This window comes from Dama dama, chromosome 3 (assembly GCF_033118175.1).
Source record: "Dama dama isolate Ldn47 chromosome 3, ASM3311817v1, whole genome shotgun sequence".
NCBI classification, from domain to species: Eukaryota; Metazoa; Chordata; class Mammalia; order Artiodactyla; family Cervidae; genus Dama; species Dama dama.
Genome location: NC_083683.1, coordinates 39448103 through 39460694, shown reverse-complemented (window position 1 = coordinate 39460694; position 12592 = coordinate 39448103). Strand labels below are relative to the sequence as shown.

The 12592-nt window shown below is 39.6% G+C and overlaps 1 long non-coding RNA gene across 1 annotated transcript in view; it reads right to left on the bottom strand.

Moving 5' to 3' along the window:
- Positions 1 to 4957: 4957 nt before the first annotated feature.
- The window catches only part of LOC133041502 (uncharacterized), a 36846-nt gene continuing 29211 nt past the window's right edge, over positions 4958 to 12592 (bottom strand). Inside the window, exons 2-3 of the long non-coding RNA XR_009689255.1 lie at positions 8534 to 8564; positions 4958 to 5763 (exon numbers count right to left, since the gene is read on the bottom strand). This is a non-coding gene — a long non-coding RNA (uncharacterized LOC133041502). The remainder of the gene's footprint in view (positions 5764 to 8533; positions 8565 to 12592) is intronic.

Genomic DNA, 12592 nt, shown 5'->3' with positions numbered 1-12592 from the left:
TCCACAAATGTGCTATTAGGGGAAATGCTCACGGATCAGCAACTGTGCACTTTTGCTGGCAGCACAGACATTGCTGTTGTGCACAATTCCAAACTGCAAGCGGTTTCCCCAGTGGAAACAATGAGGACAGAATCACAGCATTAAACAGTTGGCAGAGAATTTTAGAGATAACTTAATCTACCCCTTTGTTTTGGACACAATCCCGCTTTAAACTATTTTGAACAGATAAAAGTCCATGCTGTTTTAATGGGTCTTCAGTAACTGTCTCCAAATATCCCTGCCCCCCAAATTAGGGAGGAATTCCTTCTGTCTGGAGCAGACAGTGTGGTTGCTTAGCCAAAAGCCTTTGCCCACTATCTCCTATCTGGAAAAGAGCCAATTTGAAAAGGTTGCTCATTCCTTGCCTATGTGTCTCAATTCTGGCTCACTTGGGTTGAACCAGGGTTCAGTTCTGGTTAGTCTGAGATTGCCAGTGATTGGTTTGAAAGGGGCAGGTGATCTGGTTCTGTGCAATAAAATGTAATGAGAGGCCAGTGAAAGAGAGCTTCTGGGAAAGATTTCCTTGCTCCTAAAAGCACACTTCCAGGAAAATCAGTCCTTGTTTTTTGGCTGCATGTGATACTCAGAGCTGTGGGAGCTCCCTTATATCCATACAGGGAGCCAGCCAAGGTCAAGGCCAAATAGTGATAACGGCAGAGCATAAATATGGAGCGACTCTGGCTCTTTGATAATATCACTGAGATACTAAATGAATGAACCTGGGAGCCAGGTTCCAGAAATCCTACCCCAGGATTTCTTGTTACGTGAGATAGTAAGTTTTCCTTATTGTTTCTACATTGCTGACTATAAATTGATGGCTTTTTTGTCCAGAACTTTGCAGGAGATGGACATTCAAATCTCCATATCGAGATAAAAGTCATTCCAGAGAATGGAACGATATTTCATATGCAAGCATTTAGAGAAATGAGTGATAAACCATTCTTGGCAAACTTTGGCCAAGTGTGCCAAGCTAAAATTATTTCTTTTTTTATAAAACTTTGACTCTTTGCAATCCCATGGACTGCAGCACTCCAGGCTTTCCTGTCCTTCAGTTATCTCCCGAAGTTTTCTCAAATTCATGTCCAATGAGTCAGTGATACCATCCAACCATCTCATTCTTTGTCATCCCCTTCTTCTGCTGCCTTCAATCTTTCCCAGCATCAGTGGGCTGTTTGCCAGTGAGCCAATCAATCCAATGAGTTGGCTCTTTGCATCAGGTACAAAGTATTGGAGCTTCAGCCTCAGCATCAGTCTTTACAATGAATGTTCAGGGTTGCTTTCCCTTAGGATTGCCTGGTTTGGTCTCCTTGCTGTCCAAGGGACTCTTGACAGTCTTCTCCAGCACCACAGTTCAAAAGCATCAATTCTTTATCACTCGGCCTTGTTTATAGTCCAACTCTCACATCCATACATGACTACGGGAAATACCATAGCTTTGACTATACAGACATTTGTCAGCCAAGTGATCTTTCTGCTTTTTAATATGCTATCTAGGTTTGTCACAACTTTCCTTCCAATGAACAATCGTCTTTTAATTTCATGGCTGCCATCAGTGTCTGCAGTGATTTTGGAGCCCAAGAAAATTAAGCCTGTTACTGTTCCCATTTTTTCCTGTTCTATTTGCCATGAAGTGATGGGACCAGATGCCATGATCTTCGTTTTTTGAATGTTGAGTTTTAAGCCAGACTTCTCTTTTGTCTTCATCAAGAGGCTCTTTGTTCCTCTTTGCTTTCTGCCATTGGGGTGGTGTCATTTGCATATCTGAAGTTATTGATATTTCTCCCAGCAATCTTGATTCCAGCTTGTGCTTCATCCAGCCTGGCATTTCACATGATGTGCTCTGCATATGAGTTAAATAAGCAGGGTGACAATACACAGCCTTGACATACTCTTTTCTCAATTTTGAACCAGTTTGTTGTTCCATTTATAAAATTAGTAGGTAGGAAATTATGTTTGAATGAATACTTTATTTTAGTAAACATCGGATAAGACTGCTTATAATATTTTGGTCAATAGGAAAATGTTGGACAGAGGGGCAGATGTTTAAGAAATTCAAAATACTAAAGGAAGACAAACTGATTGGTAGGCATGTCATGGTATTTTAAGGGTACTATGACAGCAAATAGATGACCATACAGACAAGCAGTTAGCAGAGAGTGATGCCCAAATCTTGGCTCTCTGTTCACCAATGCCAAACAGAAATATGGAGACAGTTAAGGAGGAGGCGGAAAGAGTGGCTTTATTTCTTTGCCAGACAAAGGGGGGACACAATAGGCTAGCACCTGAAGAACTGTGCCCCCCTCCTTGGTGGATAGGGAGAGTTTATATAGTCAGGCAGGGGTATGTGATAAGGATCAAGGCAGCAACAGTCTTGCACTCTTCTTTCTTCTGCAAAGTTTCAAAAGAGTGGGGTTGCTGACAAGATTGGGGTGCATGCAGGGTCTCGAGTGGTTGGGTCTCCTAATCTTGATCAGCCTCTCTGGTCCCTTTAATCTTGCCTCAGGTGGTTTCATGGCTGCTCCTCCCTTGATTAGCATTTGTTCAAATCTGCCTTTTAGAACTCAGGGAAGATCATGGAGCCTGGAGTTTTCCCACAAGAAATGGGGGACCAAAGGGCCTCCAAGCCCGAAGCCTCACAAGGCCTTGCTTGGCATCAGGAGGAGGCTGACAAGTGTCTAGTACAAATGGTGGGACATCCTGAAAGATGGACAGTGTACTAGGAATAGGGTGAAAGTAGTCACTGGAAACCTAGGTAGGCTAGAATTGACATCACAGAAAAATTGACAGATTGCAGGCTTCCAATTTTTGTGTTGGGTTTTAGGAGGAAAAAACTTCTTATATGGGGACTTAAGGGACATGGATAAAAAGAACCCAAGTTTAACTATTTTTAAAAGATGGAAGTGCTCTAATCATAGAATAACAGGGGTTAAAAAGCAGCTCATCAAGACGGAGATTTAAGAATAGGCCACATGCAGAAGGCTAGCTGATACACCTTGGATAAGAGCCAATACAGTACTAGGAGGAAACATGACCCAACTCTGAGTTCTAGAGTTTAAGTCTGAAGACCTTCAAATTCGTAGGATTGTTCCTAGAGACATGGGAAGGCCAAGCTCATAAACGGAAATCGCTATAGCCTGGGCTATAGAGTAGATATTCAGAGGGATGGAATCAGGAAGGGCCTTACCCAGTGCTGATTAATTAATGGATCCGTATCAGGTTTGTGGAAAATCTCTTAATTATTTGTCTGAGACCTTTGTCCATGACACTGACCTTTTCAAATATTTTTATTATGAACTTGAATAAAAACAGAGAAGATGTGAAAATCAGATTTGTGGACAACACAAAGCTGGAAAAAAAGTGCCAATATGTTGGAGTCAGTAATCAAAAAGTGGAGTCAGTAATCAAAAAGTTGAATGTAGTTGAATTTGCATTTGGTTGGGAGCTGTTATGTGGCTCTTACCAATTTTACAATAAAATTCTTACAGTGATAGAAAAATTTTGAAAGCTCACAATGCAACATGCTGGGACCATGTCCAAGGACTGGTTCATTGTGAGAAACTCAGAGGAATTTCCATGAATTAGAAGACAAAGAGAAAGTAATTGAAGGAGGGAAGTGGTAGATCCCATGTACTTATGTGGGGAGTCATCCTGATGGAAAGGGTCTCTTATCTGCATTTGTCTCTGAATAAGAAGCCCAACATCAATTCCATCCAGAAACACAGTCCATTGCAGGTCTTTTGCTCTGTGTGTGTGTGTGTGTGTGTGTGTGTGTGTGTGTGTGTGTGTTAGACTTATAACTTTTATCTTGTCATTGGTGAGTCATTTTTCTACATACTATTTGCCAGAACAATTTATCTTTTCCCTACTAAGTTTCAGTGCCACCTCCTTCATGGATCAAGATCTAGAGGTCTGTCTCTGGACTCTATGTTCTGTTGTCCTATTTATTGTCTCTTCCTATACAACTAGTAGATTGTGTTCTTTAATTACCATGGTTTTGAAATGAGCCTTAATATATGGTGGGGAATTTGCTCCCACACATATTTTGCTCTTTTTTCTAGAGAAAAAACTTTAATTTTTTTCATGCAAATTGAGCAAATACTGCAGCGCCCAAATTTTATTGGGATTTTGGTGGGAATTACATTAAAATCAAAGGTCAGTTTGGAGAAAATTAGAATTTTTATCATGGTTAGGTTTCTCCACTTAAGCATGTCTATATTTCCATTTATTCTCTAACTACTTCCATACTGTGATATTCAAAGTGTGGTCCATGGACTAGCCGCATGAACCTCAGCTGAAAGATTTTGAAAAGCTCATTCTTAGGCTCTACTCAGTAACTACGAAATAAAAATCTGCCTTTTAAACAAGATCCCCCAGTGCTTTGTATATAATTAAAGTTAAAAAAAAAAATACTATTTTAGTAGAATTTTATAGATTTCTCCAAGAGATTTTGTGCATATTTGTTAGGGTAATTCCTAGGTTGATACCAATAGTTCTAAACAGTTTATCTGTTGAATCTCTTTTGAGTTTTCTGTGAATAGTTGTATCACCTGAAATAATGACAGCTGAGCCTTTTGACTCTCTTTTCCTCCCATATTTATGCTTCTTTCTTTCTCTTGATTTATTTTAGTGGCCAAATCTTCCGATATCCTGTGGACAATAAGGGTGAGAAAAGGCACCCTAGTTTTATTCTCAACCTTAAAGGAAATGTTTCTAATATTTCTTCAATAAATATTAAATTTGCTGTTAAGTTTTGGTATATAGCCTTATCAGCTTATCTCTATTCCTTGTTTTCTAAACAGCTTTTTCAAAAGTTCAAAATTGACTTAAACTTTATTTTCTGCATATATAAGAGAAAATCTTGTGATTTTTGTCCTTTGGTCCATTAATGTAAATTACACTGCTGTAATTTCTGCCTTTGAACTATCCTTACATTCCTGGAATAAATCATATACTGTTATAATTCACCCTTACTCTCTTTTATTAGATAATGTAGAATAAAGCGTGTTGCTCTTCATATTAATTAAATTATAGGAGTTAAAGTGCAACTGAACTTAATTTTGCTAACTGAAAAAAATGATTTGTTCTTATTCTCTGTCTCTTTAGTCAAAAGAACACAGGCCAATACAGACACATAAAACTTCTCAGGGAAATAAATTACTCATTTGTGACCTTAATAAATATTAGGAACAAAGGAATGAATATAATGGCTATCTTTTCCCCATGGTTTTTTGGTTCAATAATCTAGATAAACTTGGAGATTGATTCACAGAGATGAACCTTCTCATGTGCTGCTCTTTCCAAGGTATGACAAGGTAATTAAACTTGTGCTCAAGCTCCTCCTCTGCTCTTTGTATCAAAAGATGATGCTGTTAACTTCAATTACCATCTCTGTATAGGTGCGGCATGGAAGACCCAAAACACAACCCCCTGATACACTGTTCCAACAAGATCTTTTTTCTGTGACTGAAACTGATTAATAAAGTCCAGTGTGTTTACAGTTAAGCTTCGAGCGGACTGAGGCCACCCCATTGCAGCTGTGTAACATTGCCAGGCCAGGGCTGTCTGTTCTTTTGATGCAAGATAGCTGAACAAGATCCTTGGCAGTCAGGCATCGGTGGATTCTTATCTGTTGACTGACTGTAACAGTGCTGTTCCTCCCTTCCCAGTCGCTGAGTGTCTGCTTTGAGCAGGGGATCTTAGTTTTTCAAGAATCCACTGGAAGCTCTTCCAGAAAAATGAAAAAGAAAAAAAAGAAAAGCACATTATTTCTGGAAGTTCACAATCATTATTTCAGTCATGATCTGAGTAGGGGTCTGTAGGGTATAATTTAAACCCCTGAGATAGAGCCAGATTAGTAAACAAGCTGGGAGCAGTGGGGTCGACTTTTAGTTTCAGAGGAACCACTCAAAGAATATGCTTATTTTCTTGACAGTTCGGATATTTTAGGTGAGTAGTTCAGCTAAGCTGAACAGCAGCTTGCCTTGGAGTTGGCATTTGGGCTGTGGTTCGATGCCGGGAAAGATTGAAGACAGGAGGAGAAGGGGACGACAGAGGATGAGATGGCTGGATGGCATCACCGACTTGATGGACATGAGTTTGAGTAAGCTCTGGGAGTTGGTGATGAACAGGGAGGCCTGGCGTGCTGCGACTCATGGGGTCGCAAAGAGTCGGACACGACCGAACAACTGAACTGACTGAGGATGTAAGAAAGTCTTCCGTGGTGGTTCAGACGGAAAAGAATCTGCTTACAGTGCAGGAGACCTGGCTCAGATCCCTGGGTCGGGAAGATCCCCTGGAGAAGGGAATGGCAACCCACTCCAGTATTCTTGCCTGGAGAGTCCCATGGACAGAGGAGCCTGGCAGGCTTTTGCCCATGGGGTCACAAAGAATCGGGCACAACTGAGTGACTAAGTACCCAGGGTGTAAGGAGTGCAGAGTTGCACAAAATCTTATCAGGCCTTCAGGCACTTTGAGGAATAGTGCTAAGAGCCAAAAACATCCATAACTTTTTGCAGATTTACTTTTGTACAAGCTTCCACACAATAGTCATCATGGATTACTCCTGGAAGACCAGACAAAAGCTGTGGATGACATTCAGCCTTCCCAGAACTGGGCATTGATTCTAACACCAGTTTTCCAGTCATTTGTCATATCCTGGGTTATGGCCATCTTCATTCATATGCTGACTCATATCGTCATTCATTTATCAAATATTCAGTATCACCATAAATCCAACTAAGCCTGTTAATGGTGAATTTTCATCTTCTTTGCCAGGAAGCGTACAATGGAAAAAAAAACAAACAAACCACCCTTTGGGGTGAAAATAGGCTAAAGAGAAAGAAATATTATTTCCATTTAACTGCCACAGCCAGAGTCTTTAGAGAAGCAGACAAGTACTGCAGCAGAGCACGGTGTGGAAGAAAAGTAGGATGAAAGGTCTGCAATTCATTTTTTATGCCTGACATGTTGTGGTGGGAAGAACAAAGTAACAGTGATAAAGTGATTTTACACTTAATCCTAGTCTTAGATTTTAGATATTGAACACTTGCATAAATTTTAAACAAAGTAAAAAAATATACCAAGGGAGAAATGCACAATCTTTAAAATTTTGGGAGAAATAATAGAAGGGCCAAAGCATATGCCCTCAATTAGATTTTAATAAATCAAATTACATTTTAATTAAATTCATTTCTTGTTTCAAAGATCTTTAACAATTAAAACCATTGAATAAGACACCCTACTATTTGTAACCTAATGATTTATACTTTTAATTAACTTCAGAGCATGTAGTTATTTTATTTGGGCTCTGAAGAGTTTTCCTACCCAGGAACAAGAATAAAACCAGTGCTAGAAACCACCACTGATTACATACTAGAAAATCCCATGAGGTTCAAATCTGATTCTTGCTTTGATTTGGTTTTGTGATTTAATTTATATGTGATTTATTAAAATCACATTTAACTCTTGAATTGAGAGTAGCTTTTTTTCCCCATTTTGGAAAGCTATTAGTAAAAGCTTTTTCAGAACTAAAGTTTGGAGGAATTTTAGAAAGGACTGATCTGTTTTTTCTTGCTCTAGAACCTTCAAGGATATAAAACTGAGATATTATACCCTCAATTAAGCTATTAATTCTACCAGTTGCTAAAATGTAATACTGTTTTTGAGCCAGTTTGTTGTTCTATGCCTGGTTCTAACTGTTGCTTCTTAACCTGCATACAGGTTTCTCAGGAGGCAGGTAAGGTGGTCTGATATTCCCATCTCTTTAAAAATTTTCCACAAAAATAAAAAAATAAAACTTTTCCACAGTTTGTTGTGATCCACACAGTTAAAGGCTTTAGCATAGCCAGTGAAGCAGAAGTAGATGTTTTTCTGGGATTCTCTTGCTTTCTCTATGATCCAGCGGATTTTGGCAATTTGATCTCTGGTTCCTTTGCCTTTTCTAAATTCAGTTTGTACATCTGGAAGTCCTCAGTTCTTGTACTGTTGCCTAGCTTGAAGGAATTTGAGCATTACTTTGCAAGCATGTGAAAAGATTGCAATTGTGTGGTAGTTTTAACATTCTTTGGCATTGCCCTTCTTTGGGATTGGAATGAAAACTGACTTTTTCAGTCCTGTAGCCACTGCTGTTTTCCAAATTTTCTGTCATATTTAACAGCATCATACTCTTTTTATTGAATTTCTTCAATCATGAAAAGTACTGACAAAATTTTATATAAGAAAAAAAGAGATTAGAATCGATGTGTACATTAAAGAATTGATATTATGTACACGCATGACCAATTCACTTTGCTGTACAGTAAGAAACTAATACAACATTGTAAAGCAACTGTACCCCAATAAAAATTAATTTAAAGTTTTCATTAAAAAAAAAGAAATGATGTGTACATTAGAACAATACTACCTATCATTCTCTTAGACCTGCCCTAATACTGTAGCCACTAGCCATATGTGGTTATTGACCACTTGAAATATAGTATGAGGAAGGAAAAATTACCTCTGTCCTTTTAGGTTCAGTCTCTGGGGACCTGCAAAATAATAGAAGACAGACTGATAAGAAAAAAGGTACATAATTTTACTATTATTGATGTGTACAGAAGTTCACAAAAAGGAAGTGAAATTCAAAGAAGTGGTTAGATTTGGGGGCTTATATACCATTTAAACAAAGGAAAGGGCGTTTGGATTTCAATCGAAAATAAATCATGGGGAAGTGACTAGGAAATATTTGGGGGAACTAATGGAAGATAAGGGTTATCTAGTAAGGCCTCTTGCTACAAATTCTTCTCCAAGTGCCCAGTGATGAGAGTTGCCCTTCTCTTCCTGATGCAGGCAGGAGAGCACCTTCATAAAAGATAGTGTACCCTGCTTTTAGGCAGATTACAGGAGGACAGAGAATTCACCCTGCATCTGTTGATTCTCAGGTAGCTGCCTTCAGTTCAAAGTCATTTTTGTGCCGAAGTGGCATATTTTGGAATGAGTTGAATTGTTCAGTCACTAAGTTATGTCCTACTCTTTTGGGACCCCATGGACTGTAGTCTGCCAGGCTTTTCTGTCCATGGGTTTCCCAGGCAAGAATACTGGAGTGGGTTTGCCGTTTCCTTCTCCAGGGGATCTTCCCAACCCAGGGATCCAACCCACGTCTCCTGCATTGCAGGTGAATCCTTTACCACTGAGCCTCCAGGGAAGCCCATATTTTGGAATGGTATATCTCAACCCTGTTCAGCAGAAAGTCTGAGCTGAGATATAACTTAAGTATAAAATACATACCAGATTTTGAATACTTAGTATAAAGAAAATAAGAATGTAAAATATCTCACTGATAATTTTTTACATTGATTACAGGCTGAAATGTAGTATTTTTGATATATTGGGCTAAATGAAATGTATTATTAAATTAATTTCATCTGTTTCTGTCTCTCTTTTTTAAAAATATGTCAACTACAACCTCTACAGTGGCATGCGGCTTGCATTACTGTGAGACAGTGTTGTTCTGGACATTAAATAAATGACTCAAATTGAGGGTATATTTGGTTTTCAAAAGAGTGGCCTTCATTGCCAGATGCACAGCAGATGTTAGCTAATTTACTAGAATGACAACAGTTTAAACTCAAAAATTACTTAAACAATGGGAAAACCTCCTGGGATGCTCAAAACACTGGAAAGCATTTGTGTTACTGGGTTTGTTGGTTTGAACTTTCAGTAATATATGGGGAGTCTATTTGGGGTGACACTTTTCATGTCCACTTCAAAGTTAGCCCTCAGTTCCTTAGACTGTACGACAAGGGCAATAAATCCTGAGTTAAACGGTAGGGGTGAGATCATGTTAAACAGGAGAAGGATCTGATGAAATGTTAACTGAAGGGCATTCCTTGGTGGCCTGCATCCCTATAGAGAATGTGCCAAGGTAGAGCAGTGATAAGGAACTCGCCTGCCAATGCAGGAGATGCAACAGACCTAGGTTCAATCCCTGGGTTGGGATGATCCCCTGGAGAAGGAAATGGCAACCTGCTCCAGTATCCTTGCCTGAAAAACTCCCATGGACAGAGGACTACAGCAGGTTACAGTCTGTAGGGCTGAAAAGAGTCAGACACAACTGAGCTCTCTGAGATCCTAAGAATGTAGGTGCTATGATTTTTGGGCTTCCTAAGTGGCTCAGTGGGTAAAGAATCTGCCTGCAATGCAAGAGATGCAGGAGTTGTGGGTTCAATCCCTGGATCAGGGAGATCCCTTGGAGGAGGTCATGGCAACCCACTCCAGGATTTTTGCTCGGAGAATCCCATGGACAGAGGAGTCTGGCGGCTACAGTCCATGGGTCACAAAGAGTTGGACATGGCTGAAGGGACTGAGCACGCATGCATGCACTGTGATTTTAAAAAAAGATTTTGCTGTGTTTGCATATATCAAAAGGACTTCAAAGATGTAGGCCATCAGCAGAGTGTTAGTATCTTAAGAACAGTGCAGTCAGGAAGCCCTGGGCTCCAGGAAGCACGTGCCTGTCTGAGTGTCACCTGCCCCAGGGTGGGGTCACTGTCCTGAGCCTCATATACCCCCCACTATCGGGATTGCTCAGTGGCAGGACCTGAGCCAGGTTCAACCCCAGATTTCCATCATGTGGTTCACACCATATTGAAAACATTTAATTATTTAGCATAACTTTTAAAAAGCAGGAGATTTCATATACATCTACTGACTTTTCTTGAAAAATGGGACTCAGAAACATTGTTTTGCACCTCCCCGAAGAGAGCAAGCCCTCATAACTGGCCTGCTTTGCTCGTTGACATGATTTTCTGGCCTGTGGCCTTACATTGTTAACCCCGACCATGACATGGAGCAAATGCTGTTTTCATCATTTGGCTGTTTTGATGTCAAAATCAAATGCAAAGTGCTCTGCTCCCCACCCCCTGCCCCATAAGACCTCAATAATTGCTACTTCTGCATCCTTACCTGTTGGTGTTTAGGCTTGTGGGCTTACACTGGCTCTCAAGTATTTAAATAGATTTTCTACTTTGAGAACATGGCTAATGGTTAAAAATAACTACGAAAGAGAAGTGAAAAGTGAGTTTGAGATGAAGCAAATTTTTAGGGAAAAAGCAGCAGACTTCAAAATCTTGAAAATTTTGAAAGACAAACATTCTTTTTTAAGATTAAAATCTTAGACTGTAGCTATGTCTTCCAAATGAAACATTTAATCAATGAGATAGTTCATTGGGAAAATAGATATTTTCCCTACACTGTGCCCCAAAAATGGATTTAATTGATTTCACAGATAAATTGAAAGAGGTGGCTGATTGTTTTTACAAACTCATTCCTTGTCCTTTATTGATTTGATTTAAAATTTAACCATTGAACATTATAGTAAAGTATTTAATCTACCTTGAACTGACAAAGGCGAGGACAGTATTAATAAGCTGTGTCACAGCTCTTATAGATTTTTAAGTCCAGATTTCCTTGAAAATTTGTACGTGATCACTGAAAGCTACAGTACTAGGATTATGAATCTCTGCCTTGAGGTTCTGGACTATCAGAGCTGCCTCAAGTGTTTGTTCACTCTAGAGGGTTCTAAAGTTTTCACGGAGAACTAAGTGGCTGGTTTCATTTCCTCTCCTGAACATTTTTTAGCAGATCCAAACCTTGAAGAGGCTTCTCCTTCTTACCAGGCTTCCCTGCTGTTGTTCCCACAAAGCCTACTGTGATCAAGTACATATTTCAAAACTCTCAAGTAATTCTTCCTCCCCACAGGCTGAATCCTAAACCTAGGGTCAGTTTCACGATTGATGTGCTCAGTTAAGCAGCTGAAGGAAGACCGCTCCTATCTTGAGAGTCTAAAGGCGTCTCACACCAGGCCTTTAAAGTCCTCATTTCTCAGCATGAAGGGTGGGGTGGAATTTAGCAGAGGCCTGCCAACCTCTCCTCCAAGACTTGCAACTTCTCCCAGCCTTAATATTCTCTTTCACAATATACACAATATTCTCTACTTCTGGATACTTCTCTTAGCCTGGCTTCTCTCCTTTGCATTTGAAAAATAATGTCACTTCTTTTCTCCAGGGGAGGTCTTTGACTCCTTCTGGCATTTTCACAGATTGTTTTTTTCTTTTTTAAATTTAAACTTTGGTTTTGAAGCCAAATGTGGCAAATTTAAGCATTTTGTTAGCTGTTACTAAGCTGCTTCCATGCTGCTTTTGTAAACTCTTTCCAGTACCCAAAGAAAGTTTCAGTTCAGTCGTGTCCGACTCTTTGTGATCCCATGGACTGCAGCTCACCAGGCTTCCCTGTCCATCACCAACTCCTGGAGCTTACTCAAACTCATGTCCATCGAGTCGATGATGCCATCCGACAAAGAAAGTTTAATCACTTACGTTAGTTTTCTGAAGTGAACTAGCACCCTCTGTAGGCCAACCATTTTATAAGTATGAGAAACCAAATCTCACATAATGTTGTTTCTAATGTCAGTGCCTAAGGCAAAGAACACACAACTGTCAAAATTATCTGTGAAAATCCCTGAAATTATCAGGCAGCATAAAAGCCACCAGTTAACTTTTTTTGTTTGTTTTTTAAT